The sequence below is a fragment of the Dipteris shenzhenensis genome, chromosome 12 (genome assembly GCF_047967505.1).
Source record: "Dipteris shenzhenensis isolate YYH24624 ecotype China chromosome 12, Dip_SZ_1.0, whole genome shotgun sequence".
NCBI lineage: Eukaryota > Viridiplantae > Streptophyta > Polypodiopsida > Gleicheniales > Dipteridaceae > Dipteris > Dipteris shenzhenensis.
The window spans coordinates 45,856,318-45,878,170 of record NC_141607.1 but is presented as its reverse complement, the minus strand read 5'-3'; the positions used below and the strand labels follow the sequence as shown (position 1 = coordinate 45,878,170).

General features: G+C 44.6%; 1 protein-coding gene and 1 pseudogene across 1 annotated transcript in view; one reads left to right on the top strand and one right to left on the bottom strand.

Moving 5' to 3' along the window:
- Positions 1-21,853, top strand: part of LOC147896292 (uncharacterized) — an 83,674-nt gene that overhangs the window by 22,864 nt on the left and 38,957 nt on the right. The window lies entirely within an intron of this gene.
- LOC147896293 (uncharacterized) lies at positions 13,270-20,574 on the bottom strand (annotated as a pseudogene).

The window sequence follows — 21,853 nt, the reverse complement described above, 5'->3', positions numbered from 1 at the left end:
GCTAGCTATGGCGACGTGACGCGGATTTGCGCCTCTCCTCCTCAGTGGATCTTCTCTGGTATATGAGCTTTCTTTTGCTTCAGAAAGCCCCTTTTTCTTTGCTTTGGAGAGTGAGATACAAGCCCTCCAAGTTCAGGCCTCTGTTTTGGACAGTTTTGACAAGGTTGTGAGTTTGATGCTACATTAGATGCTAATTTAGCATTTCTAATGTTTTAAAGTGTTAAATAGCATCAGTACAACTGTGGCTACAGCTTTGCTTTGAGTTGTTACACCTAGATTTGCTTGGAAAACTTTCATTTAGCCACCTCTGTGAAGCATGTAAGTGAAAGCATCATTGATTGAAATTTGGTCACAAGTCTTTGCTACATTGAATGCTTATACTTTGAAGCTTTTCAGTTGTTTTTCTAGCCTTGTAAGAGAGAAGACACTGCCCAATTCCTGGGTTAGACCCTCTCATGGCTACCATATTGAATATAGATAAGTTCAATGGTAAGGGCTTCCACACATGGCAGATGAAGGTTAAATTTGCATTGATGAGGGAAAACCTCTGGGGGCTTGTCAAACCGGCTTCAACTTCTTCTTCAACAGCCTCCAATGCTGGAGAATCCTCAGCTCCGATACGCCCGGCAAGAGATCCTACTAGAGAGGAGAAATCATATGGCATCATTGCTCTTGCTTTAGGAGATGACTATATTCATCACATCTCTGACTTAGAGTCTCCTTTAGAAGCTTGGCAGAAGCTTGACATTATTTTTGGTGCTAGCTCTCACATCTCAAAATTATCACTTAAGATTGCTTTCTTTGAATTGAAGATGGTTAGTGGCACTCCTTTGGCTGCCCATGTCAATTACATGCGGAGTCTCATGACTCAACTTGCTTCTATCAACTCTCCTATCACTACAGATGATGCTATGGCAGTATTGCTAAAGAGTATGCCTGAAGATTATGATCATGTTGTTACCACTTTGAAAAATCTTCCTAATCCTAATCTTGAAGGTCTTATCTCTGCTCTTCAAGAAGAAGAAAGGCACATGGAACTCCGGAGAGGCAATGACACAGCCTATGCCATAAAAATCCAAAAGAGCAAGTTTTCACCTTGCAATCATTGTGGGAAGACTAATCACCTCTCAAAAGACTGCTTCAAGATCAATCCATGCAAACACTGTGGCAAAAACAATCATCATGAAAAGTTTTGTAGAGCCAAAAAGGAAGCAACTTCAAAGACAGAAAATGCCAATCTACTTTCAGTTGATGTGCCTCCACAAGATGAGGCATCCTTTGAAGATTATGCTTTTTGAATCATCTCCATGTATGCTCCAGATCTCTCTTTTTGTTGAGTCAAGGTACTCAGCCTGGATAGTCCTCCAAAATGAATGAAATAAACTATTGTGTTTTGTAAACACCTCTGGTCACTATATGATGTAGGCCATGTGTATGTGTTTTTACTCCATGGTACCTCCTGCAGACATTGTGTGCATGTACATGCAGGGGAGATAACCATTGGAAGGTCTTTTGTATCCCTTTTGTTTACCTTACACCCATGGGAACCCTTGCTAGCTTGAGATCCTAGCCATTGATAGATCCATGACCACCATGAGATGGCATGTGACACCTTGTGCTAGCTGTATCCTTGACATAGCCTGAGGCATTCCCTTGAGGGGGGGTATGTTGGGATATCTCAAGGTGTATGCCCCAGGCACACCTTGGTTTCTATGTGTGTGTGCTAGAGGCACAATTAGGTGCCCATAAGCACTGTTAGGTGGTGGTAGAAGCCACATAGGATGATTGAGAGAATCTAGGAGCAGATTGAGGAGATGATTGTGGAGCTCAGAGGTCATCAGTGATGTCAGTGATCATGTAAGAGGTGCCTACTTAAGGACCTCACCTTTCTTCATTCCATAAGCAAGAATTCTGAGTTTGTGTTCACTGCATGCTTTCTTTTCAGTTTACCAACACTTTGATGAGTCAACATTTGGTGAGCAGTGTGCGGATGGAATATCCGCTGCTCAGGATATTTTATTAACCTCCACTGTAATCGTCTTGAATGGAATACATTACCGTTTCTTGAGAAATTTTCCAAAATTTAAAGGCCAATTGGCAAACATAGATGAGAGCATTAAGGACAAAAAGTTGGTCTCCCTCACTTACAACAGCTTGGCAACATCATATAATGTGTTTGAAATAGCTCTCAATATCTCCCCAAGGGAAGCACCGTGCACTTTTGAGGAGCTGGTCGGATTGAGTAGAGAGTGCAATGTCTTAAGTGCAGATGAGGAAACTTACAGTTTGAGCCAAAAGGACAAGAAGAAGGAAACCTCATTATGCAAAGGATAGGGATGAATGAAAGTTCAAGAAGCATAAATGTAATTATTGCAAGCAATTTGGTCATTTCATTGAAGAGGATTGCAAACAGAAGAAAAAAAAAAGGCATTAGGAGCAAGAATTTTGTTGCAGATACATAGAAAAGGGTGATTCAAAGCATCATGCTTGTTGAGAATGGTAAAATATGTTTTTGTATTGCTTTAACATATGACACTATTGATTGCAAGGAAAGGATCCATTTACATGTTGTGATTCCTCGTTCTTGTGCTTCTACTTTAGATGGGACAGCATGTCATCTTGCTTATAATTGTCATGCCTCATTTTTTGTGCAAGGACAAGGGATACCACTCACGATATACTTGGATAGCAGTGCTTCAAGGCGCATGCCTCACAGAACAGAATTGTTTGAGAGCATCAAATCTGTTCCTAATAAAGAGGTTACTGTTAGAGTTTGACACATCCTGATGTGCAGTATGAGGGCTTCTTTGTGGGTGTGCCCACCCAACATAAGGTTCCATCAGGAGGGAGATGGATCCATCCTATGGCCACATGTACAGCTAGGGTACCACGCTAGATGCAGCCATGTTCAGGGCTGGTTCAGGATGTTAAAGTCTCTCTGCCTCCATGGCATTTTCTTGTATGTGAGTTTGCTATTTTTGCTCTCACTGCTCAGTTTGCTGTTCACAAATCTGATGCACTTTCATAGTTACTAATGCAGATGTGCCTCTTATGGCATAACAGGAGTAGAAGATGTTCCCATTTGTATGTTTAGTGGAACAGCTCGGTATATGTGATGTTTGGTATGCTCATCGATTGATGTAGATTTGGGCACGTTCCTTATAGAAGTCTGGCTTTCTTGCACAATCATCACATGATTGAGGGAATGCCAAGATAGAGCAGGCCAAGATTGAAGTGAGAGAGTTGTATTCTAGAAAGGTGCATTTCTCTTAATTTCCAAAAGTTGGTTCAGTATGACCATAGAGCTTGGGCACAAAGATGTATGTGGACCCTTGAAAAGTTCTAACCATGGGGCCACATACATTGTCACTTTTATGTACGGTTTTCCTGCTTTACCTTGGTTGTTTTCATGAAAAATCAAATTCTTCACTTACGGTCTCGAGTCCATAGCGTTGGCTGAAAACCAAATAGGCTGCACACTTTAAGACATTTAGAATGAAAAAGGAGGTGAGAACATGTCAAATTTTGTTCAGTCATACTTGAAAGAGCATGCGATTTGGAAATTGGCACTCAACCATTGGTGCCATGTAAGAAGGTGACACTTATGACCAGGTGAATGCTTTAGCACAAGCAGTTGTCAAAGGCATTTTGGGGAAAGTCTGTAATTGCAAGCTTGTGTGTCAAAACACATTGAAACCACTTCCTGACAGTGAGGCCCTGCAGTGGATCAGTGCTGTCCTCACTGACCAGCAGGTCCACAACCTCTGGCAGACTATTGACGTGGCTAATTGGTTATTGCTTCTCTCATCCCTGAAGGTGATTGACCATTGCAGTTTCTGCCTAAAATGCCTGGTCTATGACTGACTGTCCTCGTGGCAACCCTAGAGTGCAAACAATGCCACAAATTGCATGAGAGGATGCAAGTAACAGGGGCATCTGCAACATTTCTTTTATTTGGTAACTAGGGAAAATATTATCAGGTTGATTTCTTCATATTATGTTTGGAAGACTCATAACTTTGTAGACAAAGAGCTCATTTTCTGGTTATCAAGCTGCACATTAGGTTGCTCCTTCCTTCCCCTTAAGAGGCCTTCATTGTTGGCTTTCCAGAATATGCTTGATTTTTTTCATACGGATTTTAAACTGGTTAGACAGATAGTATTAACTAGAAAAGAAATCGAGGCATGAGGCTTGATGCTAGGCATGGCGACGCTCGAGGGCCATAGAGAAAAAAAGGGGATGTGAGGGGAGAAGCGTGAACATGGGTGGGGAAAAGGGATTAAGAGGGGTGGGAATGAAGAGAGGGACTATGGCACAAGGGGGAAGGGAGAGGGGGAAGAGGAGCATGTACATGATGAGAGGTGGAATGTAGAGATGGAGACATCAAGGGAGGAGAGTCATGCTTTATTTGAAAGGAAGAATGGGGGAGGAAATCAGAGTACTAGCTAGGTGGCTTTACAAGATTGAGCGTGTCCCATCAAGGAATAGCCCTCTCCTTTTATAGCTGAGAGAGGGGGTCTCTCCCAATAAATAAATCCTCCCACATGCATGGTGTGTGTGGAGGAATCTCCCATGTAGGCTAGGTGGGTACGCACTCTCAATTGTGTGCGACAACCCTTTGCCTCATTTTTTCACATAAATCAAACCCCATATCTCAAGTCTAAGATACTCCCTTGATCTCCTAATACGTTCAAACATTTAAAAGGACAAGTGGAGGGTTGGCACAAGAAGTGTTGCCACCTCATCCTACTTTTCCCATTATTTAACTTGCATTCTTGGACTATCTATACCCCCCCACATGGGCCTATCCTACATGGAGGGAATAATCCAATATAATATCCATCTCCACCTATTTTATATTACTTCTCCCATGGTCCTTGGGCCATGTCTCACTAAATGTAGGCATGGGGCCGCCTAGGTAGAGGGATGGCATATGGAGGAACCATGCCACCTTACCATTTTATAATATAACTACCATGGATTATGTACAACACACCTTATGGGTCCTCTTACGTGGAAGGGTGGCACATGGTCATGCCCTGCCACCTCAACCCTGGGCCCTATGCACACCATATTTTATTATACTATTGCCACACATACAAGCACACTCATATATTTATGCCTTTTACCTTGGTCAAATTTATCCATAACAGTTCCCGCCCCTAGGCAGGGAATGCATAGCATTTCCATGCCTGGGACCACCATCACGAACAAAGAAGGGCTTGAGATAATGCTTGTTGATCACCTTCTTGCCATATGACTCATGCAGCTCCTGTACTTGCACAGACCCATTGCTACATTCATTGATGACTTTGTATGGACCGGTCCACAGTGGAAGGAACTTTTTATCCATTTGGTGGTCCAATCTGTTATCAAAGCATAGCACAATATCCCCCTCAGCAAAGTGTCTTTCCCATCCCTTGCGAGTCTTAGCATCCAAGCGGGTCTTTTGTCAGTTCTTTTGGATCTCTGTTTGATGTAATGCAAGGTATCGGGTTTCATCTAGCTTCTCAAGTTGTACCAACCTGGCCTCTATATGTTCATCTTCTGTCATCCTCCGTTCTTGTGCCAATCTCAAGGCCGGAATCTCTATTTCTAGTGGTAAAACGGCCTCAGTACCATACACCAACTCAAAAGGAGTGTGACCTATAGACGTTTTATGGATGATGTTGTAAGCCCAGACAGCTTCAGTTGTAAGAAATCCTAGATTTACTATATTTAGAAATGTGCTAAGGAACAGAAAGAAGACTAAAAATAGCAGAAAACAAGGAATATTTGTATTGCTTGAGTGTCTGTAGCGTGTCATCCATACAGTTGGGCCTCTCTTATATAGAGAGTAAAGAGTCACACATGAAAAGGTGTGTACTCCAAAGTGTATGTGCATGACGAGGTGTGTACCCCTTGTGAAGGGTGTGACCTGTAAGAAATCCTAGATTTACTATATTTAGAAATATGCTAAGGAACAGATCGAAGATTGAAAATAGCAGAGAACAAGGAATATTTGTATTGCTTGAGTGTTTGTAGTGTGTCATCCATACAGTTGGGCCTCTCTTATATAGAGAGTGAAGAGTCACACATGAAAAGGTGTGTACTCCAAAGTGTATGTGCATGAAGAGGTGTGTACCCCTTATGAAGGGTGTGACCCTTGATGAGAGGGTACATTACAATGGGAGTGTCTCTTCAATAGAATGTCTCTTGTGAAGGGTCCTACCTCATAGGAAGTGTCCCGTCGAAAGGGCATACCCTTCCACAAGTGTCCATTCATCAAACCATCCATAAGTCTAAGATATAGAGAAAGGAATACGTCATAGATCGTGACATCCCCTCCCACTCAAAATAAGACCCTGGTGGAGATAATGAACTGATGTAGAAAATATCACGGTAAATTCTGAAAATACTGCTGTAAAATGTCAGGGTATTGCTGTAAGTCTTCATCAGATTGCCAAGTAGCGTCGGAGTCGTCCAGATCTCGCCAAAGAACAAGGAATTCCGTGATAAGTCGATGTCGAGTCTCTCACTGTCAATGGTCCAGAATACGCTCAGGAATAAGGAGAACATAATCGTCTTCGATTTTTGGGACATAATCACCTGCAGGAGGAACTGCTTCATCGCCTGGAATGTACGTCTTTAGCCAAGAAATATGAAATGTCTGATGGATTTTACCCCATGATCCCCATGATTTGAACTGCTTCATCGCCTGAAATGCCTTTTGGGATAAGGAGCGTCATCTGGTGACATCACGTCATCCTCTGTATGTGTGGTACTACGAGAATCTTGGAGTTGTTGGACTTTCTAGACCAAGTCGGAGATGCTGTCTTGAAGCTGAGAAATTTGAAGTTGAAGTAGTGCTTCGCCTTGTAAGTTTACTTCAGGGGTCTTTTTTGGACTTGAGTCGCTTATCTCCGGAGAGGCTTCACGCGAGCGTTGCGACATATCTGAGGTCCTTGTGAGAAGAGCACGAACCTGTGCTCTAGTTTGTACCATTCCTGGAAGAAGATCCGGGCTGCTCCTCAAGGTTGCTCATGTTGGAGGGCAGGAGAAGCAGGATGGAACCAGCCGTGGAAATCTGGTAAAGGAGGTCCTGTCTAAGGTAACACTGGTGATGCCGAAGTGGGTGTTAATGCTCGTGAGAGTACAGGGGTAGGTTGCAGAGTCCACGGATCTGAGAAGGGATAAGGAGCTGCTGTCGGGAGTGGAGGATATCTAGGAGAAGGAGTGCCTTCAGAGTGTAAATACTATCTTGGGGAAGGTACAACCTGTGCAGAGGATATCTGGGAGCTGAAAGAGGTGGAGAGTACCCTGGAGATGCTGAAGCTGAGGGATAAAAGTCTCTCCAAAGATGGACAGCAAATTCGTGAGAAATACTGGGTATGTATGTGTCTCGTGGAACACAACCTGGACTGTGCTGAGGTCATCGATGCGAGATGTAAAATCCACCGTCGAAACCTCCTTATCGGGTTTCTTACACTCAAAATGAAGAAATCCAAAGACAGGTGACCGAACTACTCGACAAAGGTCACATTTGGCCTAGTCGCAGCCCTTTCGGATCTCTTGTACTACTTGTGGAAAAAAAGAATAAGTCAATGCGCCTCTGCATCAACTACAAAGCCCTCAACAAGCTCACTATCAAAAACAAGTATCCATTGCCTCGCATCGATGACCTCTTCGATCAACTTCTACACGCAACACAATTCTCAAAGATTGATCTTCGTTCAGGATATCATCAAATTCGCATACGAGCAGGCGATGAGTACAAGACAGCTTTTCGAACAAAGTATGGACACTATGAATGTTTGGTCATGCCTTTTGGGTTAAACAATGCCCCGACCACATTCATGACACTAATGAATGACATCTTCAGGCCTTTCTTCGATAGGTTCGTCATCGTTTACCTCGATGACATCCTCGTTTTCAGCAGATCCCTACATGAGCACAAACAACATCTTCACCAAGTTTTTGAAGTTCTCTGCGTAAATTCTCTCTACATCAACATTGAGAAGAGTGAGTTCTTCAAGACCCAAGTCGAATATTTAGGACATGTTATTTCAGCTCAAGGCATCTCTGTGGATCCCAAGAAGGTCGAGGTAATCCGAAACTGGCCTACTCCTAAGACTGTTCATGATGTTCGCTCGCTGACCTTGATTACTCGAGTTTTTTCTAAACTTGGGGTTATCTTGAGGGCAACTACCTTTGGACATAGTAGAGTTCTATGTTCTATTAGCACTCTGCTTCCCTGTGTTTTGGAAATCTGTAATGCGCTCTGCGTAAGCAATAGTGCTAGCTGTGGTGGTGATGTTTGCTTTGAGGACATCAATGCGTAACGAGGGGTTTAGGCCTGAGATGAAAGCATGAAGGCAATCATCATGAGTTAAACCATCAATCTCCAGCACCAATGTGGTGAACTGAGAGATGTAGGAAGACAGGGAGTCTGTTTGCTCTAACTATCTGAATTTTGAACGTGCTTGGAAGTTCGCATTGGCAGGTATGAACTGCTTACGGAGCACGTGTTCAAAACGTTCCCAAGTTAACACACTTTTGCCGTCCTTTAAGCGTTGTTGCCACCATAGGAAAGCTGTATCCTTGAGGAGGGAGGCTGCCAAGGCAATCTTTTTGCCTTCAGTGAGGTCAACAGTATCAAAGTACATGCACAGTTTTGCGAGCCATTGGTCAACTGTTCAGCAATTTCGTTGACCAGTGTAGGCTTCCAAAAGTTTAATGTCAAGTCTTTTAGTTTTGGAAGCTTGGAGTAAGCGGTAGAGGGCACAAAGTTCAGTGTTTTCTACCTCAAGTGGGAACGAGTCCACATAGTCGTCCGGTGGCGTCACGTCATCCTCTCTATGTGTGGTACTGCGAGAATCTTGGAGTTGTTGGACTTTCTCGACCAAGTCGGAGATGCTGTCCTGAAGCTGGGAAATTTGAAGTTGAAGTAGTGCTTCGCCTTGTAAGTTGACTTCAGGGGTCTTTTTGGGACTTGAGTCGCTGATCTCCGAAGAGGTTGCATGCGAGCATTGCGACATATCTGAGGTCCCTGTGAGAAGAGCACGAACCTGCGCTCTAGTTTGTACCATTCCTGGAAGAAGATCCAAGCTGCTCCCTGAGGTTGCTCATGTTGGAGGGGGCAGGCGAGGCAGGATGGAACCACCGGTGAAAATCTGGTAAAGGAGGTCCTGTCTGAGGTAACACTGGTGATGCCGAAGTGGGTGTTACTGCTCGTGAGAGTACAGGGGTAGGTTGCAGAGTCCACGGATCTGAGAAGAAATAAGGAGCTGCTATTGGGAGTGGAAGAGGTCATCGATGCGAGGCAATGGATTTTAACCCAAAGGCATGACCAAACATTCAAAGTGTCCAAACTTTGTTCGAAAAGCTGTCTTATACTCATTGCCTTCTCGTATGCAAATTTCATGATAACCTGAATGAAGATCAATCTTTGAGAATTGTGTTGCGTGTAGAAGTTGATCGAGGAGATCATCGATGCGAGGCAATGGATTTTAACCCAAAAGGCATGACCAAACATTCATAGTGTCCATACTTTGTTCGAAAAGCTGTCTTGTACTCATCGCCTTCTCGTATGCGAATTTGATGATAACCTGAACGAAGATCAATCTTTGAGAATTGTGTTGCATGTAGAAGTTGATCGAAGAGGTCATCGATGCGAGGTAATGGATACTTGTTTTTGATAGTGAGCTTGTTGAGGGCTCGGTAGTCGATATAGAGGCGAGGATCATGGTAGTGTTGTAATGAAATCCATGGAAATACTTTCCCACCTTTCAGTTGGAACTGGAAGAGGCTGAAGAAGTCCTCCTGGAAGTCGTTGGCTTGCTTTCATTTGTTGACAAGATAAGCAAGATGTAACCATTTTGATGACATGGCTTTTCATCTGAGGCCAGTAGTATGTTGCACTGAGTAATCTATAAGTCTTGTTGATGCCTGGATGGGCAGCATAAGGAACTACATGATGCCCTTTTAACAAAAGACGTCGAACATCCTTGTCATGTGGTACACAGACGCGATCTTAATAATACAGAAGGTCGTCCGTATAAGAATAGGATGAGAATCTTCTGTTTGGAAGTTGAAGGTTGATCTTTTGAAGGAACTTGTACTGTTATGCTAAAGTCTTTATCATTGAAATACTTCCCTTTGAATGAATTCGGAACATCCACAAATAATGTAGAGATTACCATAGCCGATGCTAGAGTTAACCTGCTGAGAGCATCTGCAACTACATTGCGTAGTCCTGGAATGTACTCAATGGTCATGTGAAAGTTGGCCAGAAACTCAACCCAGCGTGCTTGTCGAGCGTTCATGACTGGCTGAGTAAAGATATACTTTAGAGAGTGATGGTCTGTCTTGACCACCGAGTCGGCTCCCATGAGATAATGTTTCCAAGAGTGATAAGCATATACAACGGCAAGAAACTCCTTATCATAAACCGGGTATCCGGTTTGGATATCGGAATGTTTATGGCTGTCAAAAGCAATAACTCTGCCTTCTTGCATCAAGACTGCTTTTGTAGCGATGTCGGAAGCATCGGTCATGACCTCAAATGGAAGGTTTGGGTCAGCAATACCCATAACTGGTGTGGTAGAGAGTACTTGCTTGAGTTGTTGGAAACTATACTCTGTTTCGGGAAGCCATTGAAAAACTGCTGTGCTTTTCAATAATTCGGACATAGGAGCTGCGATTTCGGAAAACTGATAGACCTTTGTATGGTAGAAGTTTGCCAATCCGAGAAAAGAGCGGACATCATGAACATTCTTAGGAGTAGGCCAGTTTTGGATTACCTCGACCTTCTTGGGATCCACAGAGATGCCTTGAGCTGAAATAACATGTCCCAAATATTCGAGTTGGGTCTTGAAGAACTCACTCTTCTCAACGTTGATGTAGAGAGAATTTGCATGGAGAACTTCAAAAACTTGGTGAAGATGTTGTTTGTGCTCATGTAGGGATCTGTTGAAAACGAGGATGTCATCGAGGTAGACGATGATGAATTTATTGAGGAAAGGCCTGAAGATGTCGTTCATTAGTGTCATGAATGTGGCCGGGGCATTGTTTAACCCAAAAGGCATGACCAAACATTCATAGTGTCCATACTTGGTTCGAAAAGCTGTCTTGTACTCATCGCCTTCTCGTATGTGAATTTGATGATAACCTGAACGAAGATCAATCTTTGAGAATTGTGTTGCGTGTAGAGGTTGATCGAAGAGGTCATCGATGCGAGGCAATGGATACTTGTTTTTTATAGTGAGCTTGTTGAGGGCTCGATAGTCGATGCAGAGGCGCATTGACTTATTCTTTTTTTCCAGAAGTAGTACAGGAGATCCGAAAGGGCTGCAACTGGGCCGAATGTGACCTTTGTCGAGTAGTTCGGTCACTTGTCTTTGGATTTCTTCATTTTGAGTGTAAGAAACCCGATAAGGAGGTTTCGACGGTGGATTACTGCGGGGAATAAGTTCAATTGGGTGATCCACTGGTCGTCGAGGTGGTAACTGCTTTGGCAATTCATGTGGAAAAATATCCAGGTAGGGCTGGAAAAAAGGTTGGTTGAGGTATTCAGGAGGATCCTTTGTTGGTGTCTCCTCTACTTCCGTAACCAACAGAAGTGTGTCCATAAGCTGCTTGGAATGGAGTCATGCTGATGGCACTATGGAAAGAGTTATTACAAGCAAACTCAAGGAGTGGTAGATACTCTTCCCAAGCTACTAGGCGTGACTGAATATAATGTCGAAGCATTTCTTCCAGAACTTGGTTGACTCTTTCAGTCTGGCCATCTGATTCTGGGTGGTAGGCTGAACTGAACAGTAAGTTGTACCCAAAGATTTGAACAGTGAAATCCAAAAGTGACTGGTAAACTTTGGATCTTTGTCGGAGACGATATTCTTGGGCAATCCATGGTGTCAGAAGATGTGTTGTATGAAGAGTTTGGCGATGTCTGGAGCCTTTGCACTTCTTTTGCAAGCAACAAAGGGTGCCATTTTAGACAATCGATCAACAATTACCATAATAAGTGTTACCTCTGGAGGATCGTGGTAGTGTTGTAATGAAATCCATGAAAATACTTTCCTACCTTTCAGTTGGAACTGGAAGAGGCTAAAGAAGTCCTGTTGGAAGTCGTCGGCTTGCTTTCATTTGTTGACAAGATAAGCAAGATGCAAGCATTTTGATGACGTCGCTTTTCATCTGAGGCCAGTAATATGTTGCACTGAGTAACCTATAAGTCTTGTTGATGCCTGGATGGGCAGCATAAGGAACTACATGATGCTCTTTTAACAAAAGACGTCAAACATCCTTGTCATGTGGTACACAGACGCGATCTTGATAATACAGAAGGTCGTCCGTATAAGAATAGGATGAGAAAATCTTCTGTTCGGAAGTCGAAGGTTGATCTTTTGAAAGAACTTGTACTGCTGTGCCGAAGTCTTTATCATTGAAATACTTCCCTTTGAATGAATTCGGAACATCCACAGATAATGTAGAGATTACCATAGCTGATGCTAGAGTTAACCTGCTGAGAACATCTGCAACTACATTGCGTAGTCGTGGAATGTACTCAATGGTCATGTGAAAGTTGGCCAGAAACTCAACCTAGCATGAGATAATGTTTCCAAGTGCGATAAGCATGTACAACGGCAAGAAACTCCTTATCATAAACCGGGTATCGGGTTTGGATATCGGAATGTTTATGGCTGTCAAAAGCAATAACTCTGCCTTCTTGCATCAAGACTGCTCCTGTAGTGATGTCGGAAGCGTCGGTCATGACCTCAAATGGAAGGTTTGGGTCAGCAATAGCCATAACTGGTGTGGTAGTGAGTGCTTGCTTGAGTTGTTGGAAACTATACTCTGTTTCGGAAAGCCACTGAAAAATTGTTGTGCTTTTCAATAATTCAAACATAGGAGCTGCGATTTCGGAAAACTGATAGACCTTTGTATGGTAGAAGTTTGCCAATCCGAGAAAAGAGCGGACATCATGAACATTCTTAGGAGTAGGCTAGTTTCGGATTACCTCGACCTTCTTGGGATCCACAGAGATGCCTTGAGCTGAAATAACATGTCCCAAATATTCGAGTTGGGTCTTGAAGAACTCACTCTTCTCAACGTTGATGTAGAGAGAATTTGCGCGGAGAACTTCAAAAACTTGGTGAAGATGTTGTTTGTGCTCATGCTGGGATCTGCTGAAAATGAGGATGTCATCGAGGTAAACGATAACGAACTTATCGAGGAAAGGCCTGAAGATGTCGTTCATTAGTGTCATGAATGTGGCCGGGGCATTGTTTAACCCAAAAATTCATAGTGTCCATACTTGGTTCGAAAATCTGTCTTGTACTCATCGCCTTCTCTTATGCGAATTTTATGATAACCTGAACGAAGATCAATCTTTGAGAATTGTGTTGCGTGTAGAAGTTGATCGAAGAGGTCATCGATGCGAGGCAATGGATACTTGTTTTTGATAGTGAGCTTGTTGAGGGATCGGTAGTCAATGCAGAGGCACATTGATTGATTCTTTTTTTCCAGAAGTAGTACAGGAGAGCCGAAAGGGCTGCGACTGGGCCGAATGTGACCTTTGTCGAGTAGTTCGGTCACCTGTCTTTGGATTTCTTCATTTTGAGTGTAAGAAACCCGATAAGAAGGTTTCGACGGTGGATTACTGCTGGGAATAAGTTCGATTGGGTGATCCACTGGTCGTCGAGGTGGTAACTGCTTTGGCAATTCCTGTGGAAAAATATCTAGGTAGGGCTGGAAAAAAGGTTGGTTGAGGTATTCAGGAGGATCCTTTGTTGGTGTCTCCTCTACTGCCATAACCAACAGAAGTGAAGTCTTTACTTGACGTTTACAAACCCACTTCTTTACTTGTAGGGCAGACGCAACTGGGGTTGAAGGAGAGTCCCTAGAACCAGTTAGCTCAATAAGTTTTCCCTGGTGGACAAACTAGATAGTATGGCTGCGAAAACTGATTGATGGATCATAGTCGTGGAGCCACTGTTGTCCAAGTATGACATCGTACCGAGAAAGAGGCATGATGTTGAAGTTCAACTTGTCTGTGTAATGTTGGATGCGAAAAGACAAGTTTTTTATCCTGGTGTTGCACAAGAAGGTAGTTCCATTTGCGAGTTCAATCTGATAGTCCATGGGACTAGGACTGGTGGTCAACCAAAGTTTGTCGACCATAGAACTAGCTAGGAAGTTATGAGAGCAGCCACTGTCGATGAGGATAGTGACCGTTGTTCCATGAATTGATCCTTGGACACAATGTACTTGAGTGGCCAGGGAAGGTTCGGGGTTGCTGGCAAGGCTCATGTGGATGGTATTTGCCATTCGAACAGCTTTGCCTTTCTTGTCTTATGCTGGGTAGCATCTTCTGTTTGGGAAGTGCTAGGTTCCATATTGGAATTTTGCTTTGGTCGCTTGGGACAATCGAACCATCTATGGTCGCCTGTACATATGGTGGTACAAAGTCCTTTTGTGCTGGAGTTGTTCTTCTTATCAGTGGCTGCACCTTTATGTTGGGGATGACGATCATGACTTTGTGGAGGAGTGCTTCTGTTGGGATCCAGCATACGATTTTCTGAGACTTGTGGGGATCTTGAGACTGTCGCTGACCTTGATTACCTGAGTTTTTTCTAAACTTGGGGTTATCTTGACGGCGAGCACCTTTGGCCATAGTAGAGTTATGTGTTCTATTAGCACTCTGCTTCCCTGTGTTTTGGAAATCGGTAATGCGCTCTGCGAAAGCAATAGTGCCAGCTGTGGTGGTGATGTTTACTTTGAGGACATCGATGCATAACGAGGGGTTTAGGCCTGAGATGAAAGCATGAAGGCAATCATCATGAGTTCAACCATCAATCTCCAGCACCAATGTGGTGAACTGAGAGATGTAGGAAGACAAGGAGCCTGTTTGCTCCAACTGTGTGAATTTTGAACGTGCTTGGAAGTCCGCATTGGCAGGTATGAACTGCTTACGGAGCACGTGTTCAAAACGTTTCCAAGTTAACACACTTTTGCCGTCCTTTAAGCGTCGTTGCCACCATAGGAAAGCTATATCCTTGAGGAGGGAGGCTGCCAAGGCAATCTTTTTGCCTTCAGTGAGGTCAACAGTATCAAAGTACATGCACAGTTTTGCGAGCCATTGGTCAACTGTTCCGCGATTTCATTGACCAGTGTAGGCTTCCGGAAGTTTAATGTCAAGTCTTTTAGTTTTGGAAGCTTGGAGTAAGCGGTAGAGGGCAAGGAGTTTAGTGTTTTCTACCTCAGGTGGGAACGAGTCCACATAGTCGTCCGGTTGCGTCACGTCATCCTCCATATGTGTGGTACTGCAAGAATCTTGGAGTTGTTGGACTTTCTGGACCAAGTCGGAGATGTTGCCTTGAAGCTGAGAAATTTGAAGTTGAAGTAGTGCTTCGCCTTGTAAGTTTACTTCAGGGGTCTTTTTTGGACTTGAGTCGCTGATCTCTGGAGAGGTTGCACACGAGCGTTGCGACATATCTGAGATCTCTGTGAGAAAAGCACGAACCTGCGCTCTAGTTTGTAGCATTCCTGGAAGAAGATCCGGGCTGCTCCCTGAGGTTGTTCATGTTGGAGGGGGCAGGAGAAGCAGGATGGAACCAGCCGTGGAAATCTGGTAAAGGAGGTCCTGTCTAAGGTAGCACTAGTGATGCCGAAATGGGTGTTACTGCTCGTGAGAGTACAGGGGTAGGTTGCAGAGTCCACAGATCTGAGAAGGGATAAGGAGCTGCTGTCGGGAGTGGAGGATATCCAGGAGAAGGAGTGCCTTCAGAGTGTAAATACTGTCTTGGGGAAGGTAAAACCTGTGCAGGAGGATATCTGGGAGCTAAAGGAGGTGGAGAGTATCCTGGAGATGCTGAAGCTGAGGGGTAAAAGTCTCTCAAAAGATGGACAGCAAACTCGTGAGGAATATCGGGTTCTGGATATCTACGTGTCTCGTGGAACACAACCTGGACTGTTCTGAGGAAGTAATGTAATTGAGGTGCCTCACGCAAAAGGTATAGGATGTGGTCCAAGTCACTGGAAAGGCACATGACACAGAAGACCCACGATGCAAAAGCTTCGAAATGGGCTGGTTCTGAACACGATATTGTGTGGTAGATGATGCCTAAGGTGTCCTTGAAGGGACTGGGGAATTACCAGGGGTTTCTATGCTTTAAGGAGGAGGCTTCTAGGTCCTCTAGGTACCCTTTTGTAGGGTGCTTGGTGCCAAAAGGTGTGCCTATTCTAAGGTGTGTGACCCTTGGAATAGGTGTACCTTTTCATGAAGGGGTGTGACCCTATTTTAAAAAGGGGTGTCCCCACATGAAAAGATGTGTCCTTTTTTCCACGATGGGGTGTGTCCCTTGGGTGAGGAGTCAAAACTCTTCATCAAAAGGTGTGTCCGATGGTGGAAAAGGTGTGTCCCTTGGTTTTGGGACAGCCCAAGCACATCAAGAGACACGATTTTTGTCGTGTCCATTCACATCAATTGTGATGTGGGGGAGATGGAGAGGCCATTGATGACTTTAGGTGGGGTTGGTGCTAAAAAAAATTTATGCTCATTCTCTCCATCTCTTCCATGCACAATGTGCGTGGATATCCTTCTAGCGGAAAAAGATGTATCAGATAGGCGCTAGAAGGTGGGGGGCATTTCCTATAGGCAGGAGCGAAATTTGCTCTGATACCACTGTAAGAAATCCTAGATTTACTATATTTAGAAATGTGCTAAGGAACAGAAAGAAGACTGAAAATAGCAGAAAACAATGAATATTTGTATTGCTTGAGTGTCTGTAGTGTGTCATCCATACAGTTGGGCCTCTCTTATATAGAGAGTGAAGAGTCACACATGAAAAGGTGTGTACTCCAAAGTGTATGTGCATGAAGAGGTGTGTACCCCTTGTGAAGGGTGTGACCCTTGATGAGAGGGTACATTACAATAGGAGTGTCTCTTCCATAGAATGTCCCTTGTGAAGGGTTGTGCCTCATAGGAAGTGTCCCGTCGAAAGGGCATACCCTTCCACAAGTGTCCATTCATCAAACCATCCATAAGTCTAAGATATAGAGAAAGGAATACGTCACAGATCGTGACATCAGTGACCTTTTGATCCCACTAGCTCCTGTTTCCTATGGCCATTTTTCCCATGGATTTACAAAGGAGACTGTTGGTCCGCTCCGTTTGTCCCATGGACGCTGGATAATAGATGCTAGAAGTGCGGTGATCAATACCCATGCGATCCATGAGCAACTCCACTGCTTCATTTAAGAATGGACTCCCATGGTCAGATACTATTTCCATGGGTGTCCCAAACCTTGTGCAGATACGTTCAAATATGAAATTTGAAACTGCCTTACCATTTGCAGCGGGGAGGGCGACAACTTCAGTCCACTCAGTGACATACTGAGTGGCTACCAGAAGATACTTCTTTTTGCGGGCAATCATGGGCAGGGGCCCAACAAAATCTATTCCCCACTTATGAAACAGATGGATGGACATCACTGGGTGATGTTGCCCGGGACGCAAATCCTTCCTACCAAAGAATTGGCATGGTTCACAAGTTTTGCAATACATAGTGACATCCTTGGACAAGGTCGGCCAATAGTACCCAACATGTAAAATCTTCTTAGTTGTAAAGTCACCGGCATAGTGGACTCAACAAAATCCATCATGATAATGCTTCAATACCTTAGGTACTTCATCTACATCAATGGCCCGTCTTAGTACCCCATCCATGCCTTGACGGTACAACACCCCATCAAAGAGAGTGTAGCGTCTACTATCTCTGCGGATCTTCTTTCTCTCATAGCTAGTACTTTCTGGAGGAAAGGAGAAAACGGTCAGAAATCTGTAGATACCACCATACCATGGATCCCCAACTTCTATGGCCGCTACAAGGGTTACATCGAGGCACTCCTCCAAATCAATCAAAGCATTCTTCAAGTTGCAATAACCTCCTTCTACAATTTTGAAAGAAAAATCATATTCTTGTAAAACTGCCAACCATTTGGCCAACCGGCCCATGGGATTTGGTGATTGAAGAATCTGCTTTGCAAGACCATTGCTAGAGATTATAATGAAGGACTTTCAAGCCACATAATGCTTAAATTTCTCGATGCAGAACACCAAAGACAAGGCATGCTTGTCGGCCTCAGAGTAGCGTCATTCAGTTTCGAGCAATTGTCGAGAAGCAAATCGAACGGGATACATGAACCGATCCTCCCCTTGCTGGTGAAGAATACCCGCTAGAGTGTGCTCACCAAACCCAGGATTGATATAGAAAGTCTTTGACCAATCAGGATTGCGTAGAATGGGTTTTGAAGCCAGAGCACTCTTGATTTGTACAAATCCATGATCACAACCCTCATTCCAAGAGAAATCAACCCCATCTTTTAATAGCATAGTCATGGGTCGCGTCAAAGCAGTATATTGATCAATGAAGCGACGATAGTATCCTGCTAGATTGACAAATGAGCGTCAGAATCCTCGGTGCCTGATTCACTTAGAAGATTCACCCTTGGAATATTGGGACATTCGGTGCGATAATGACCCTTCTGGTGACACTCGTAGCATACAACATTGGCACATTCTCTTGGAGGGCGATTGGCTTGATTTATGATGCCCACCATCTCAAGACGAAGATCGTTCAGGGCCTTGGCTAGGTCATTGACTCCACGTTCTTTAGTAGGAGGGGCCGGGGAAGTAGGAAGGAGGGGGGCTCGTGGGCGAGGCTGGAAAAATCCTCCAGGCGGAGGGTGAGGATATACACCTTGTGGAGGGTAAGCATCTAAGGGAGGACCATACATTTGAGGTGGAGGCGGTGGATACATCCCTGATGGGGGGTGGGGGTATGCCCCTGAGTTGGACCCCCCAGGTTGTTGTTGCAAGAATTGAGGGGGTTGCGAAGGGACAACCGTCTTCTTTGAAGCAGGGTCAGATTGAACTTTATCAAACTTTTGAGCAATCTCTTGTGCTTGCACCATGGTCTCTGGATTCTCCCATTTAAGCTTGAGGCGGAATTCATTACTTGCTTATGCTACAACGTAGCCCAGCACATGCTGAGTCATTCCAGCTCGAAATCCGGCATTGTCCTCCTGCGTGGCAATTAAACGGTCCAAGAGCACGGCCGCTCGATCCACATATCGACGCGCCATCTCACCTTCTGACTGCTTCAGGTTTGCCACCTGCAGGTACACGTTCTTCGGCTCCTCTTCTTTGCCGAAATACTCGATCATAGCTGCTGTCAACCTTGGCCAGCTTTGGCGGACGTCTTCGGCTTGCTTCTCATACCACACTTGAGCCAAACCCTCTAGAAATGTGGGAAGAACCAACAACCATCTATCTTCAGTAAGAAAGTTGAGAGAAACACAACGGCGCTTGAAGGCCACAAGATACTCATTTGGATTTTCTTCAACCTGCGATGTTACGCTCTAGCCGAGGTAGCATGACCTCGAAAGAATCAGTCGACATTTCCCTTAAAGGATCTATCTTTGTAATATATTTGTTTGCGCTTCATGTAAATGATCGGGAGGGAATTAATGTCAAGGTCCTAGGTGAGGGTTGATAGCACCAGACTAGGTGGATCTAAGGCTAAGGGCCTAATGCAAAGAATGTGTCTAGGGGCAAAGGATTTAATGCATCCCAAGAGAGGGGTGAAATGTTGCATTAGGAAGGCCCTATATGGATGACATGTGGCATCTACATCTATCTAGGGAGATGGGGCTTGTTGAAGCTGGAGAGAGAAGAGAATAGTGATTTTCACGTATGTTTGATTTGGAATTCTCTGTCTACTTAAAAGCTTCAGCAAGGTTGGCTGGGTGGATTAACTCCGGTGCTGCTTTCGTGATCTACAGTAGGAATAGTTGTTTAAATGTGTTACATTTGGTATCAGAGCCCAAGGCTAGGAGTCAGAGAGGGATCGTGGTATACGACAGATCCAGCAATGGTCTACGATGGAAGCGATTCGTGAATTGAGATCCATCGACACTGATTGACGCGGAGAGAGGTGGGGCGTAGGTGGCGAGTCGACTCCTTGTAATCTGCGACGTGTTCGACGAAATCAGAGAGGGGGTTGCCCGTGACGACGGACAGCAGGTGAGAAGCGGAAGGCTGGTGCTGTCGTGATCTACTACGGAAGGTTGGCGCTGCTCGCAATCTACGATGGAAGCGTGGGGGATCCCGTAAGGCTGTGACGAAACGCAAGGTAGATGGACGCACGGGTGGTGGCTCGTGAATGAGGGAGACCCTTCGATGTTGATAGTCCGTGACTGACACCAGATCAACGGAGAACCCAATGGAAGGGACTAAGAGCGTAGAGCGATTAGGCTACTGTTGACCTGCGACGGACGGACGAACACGAACATACGTATCGAGGTGTTCCAACGTGCAGCGCAGAGGTGACGCAGATAGGCGTGGAATGCTAGTCGACGAACAACTGGCCCCATATTCAGGATTTGAACAGAGCACGTAGCTGTGACTGCAGACTGGTCGCAGGAGCGCAGGGGCTTGAACAATGCGGCAGATTGTTGGCGGGATCTACTTGGAACCAAGAAGGCTGTGGTGAAATCGTTGATGACCAAGGAGCTCTCTTTGACCTCCATCAGTTTCGTGTTTTTTTTTCTTCTTGATTTAGTCGGTTGATGCTCTACTTTCATAGACAGGATCTCGTGAGTGATCAGCCTGCATGAGGCGTTGATGTTGTAGCAGGGACAGATTATGCTTGAGGTTATGCCTATGTGCTACAATCTGAGTTTGTTTGCAGGAGATTCCCTAGGATAGGGAAAAGCGCTGTTTGAGAGATATGCCTGTGTCAAATGCCTGGTCAGTGTGCATGTGGGATTGCAAGTATTCCCTAGTATAGGGAATTGTGTCAGAGTGTCAGTACACTGAATTGTGTCAGTTTGTAAATACAGTTTTCTAGCGGTGTTTTAAAAAAAACAAAACAAAACAAAACACCCATTGGACTGGATGGAAGCAGAAGAGGGAGCTTCCAGGAGGGACCCTGGTGAGTCAGGAGTCCGGCCGACCCAGCAGGTGTTGCGCCCAATAGCTCACACTTTATCTGGCAGGATTTCATTGCTTGAGGATGCCTTGCAACAGTTGTTAGCGCAGCAATTACAGGCCAATGCAGGGCAGTCTGAACTTAGGAGAGCGATATACAGTATGTCTGCCAGACCTTCTCGAGAGGAGAAGGGAAAGGCTCCAATAATGGAACCGGAGTCTAGTGTCCATACGGTCGAGCCTAGGAAGGCTAAAGTGCCAAATATTGCCAATTACAGGCCAGAAAAGTATTCTGGTCGGGATGAACGACCGTAGCTCCGATGTCATTGAGACCTGGTTACACAAATGGAACGAGGCGTTCGCCATTTGTGAAATCAGAAATGACATCAAGAAGATCCGTGAGGCCACCCACATGTTTAGTGAGGCAGCGGATCGGTGGTGGATTAAACAACAAAAAGATGGTATAGCATCCACTACCTGGGAGGGGTTTAAAAGAGAGTTCAGGAAACACTTCTTACCTCCTGACGAAGCATTCCGAGCTTGGAATCAATATAGGAACCTTCGTCAGAGAAATTTATCGGTGGCAGAATACACTGATAAGTTTCGAGAGAGTGTAATGAAGGTTGATGAACCCGTGCCTCAACCAATCCAAGTGAAAGATTTCATATTTGGATTGAATGATCGAATAAAAATGGAAGTTCGGGCTAAGTACGCGAACACGTTAGATGATGCAATAGCTATAGCCCTGAACTATGAAGATGCCAAAGGTAGCAGGCCAAGTGGGTTTGCACAGGTTGGAACCCAATATGGGTATCCGAAGAAATCTGGGTTCAAGAAGAAATGGACTAGTAGAGGGAGTGGTTCTCAGCCGAGTGGTCA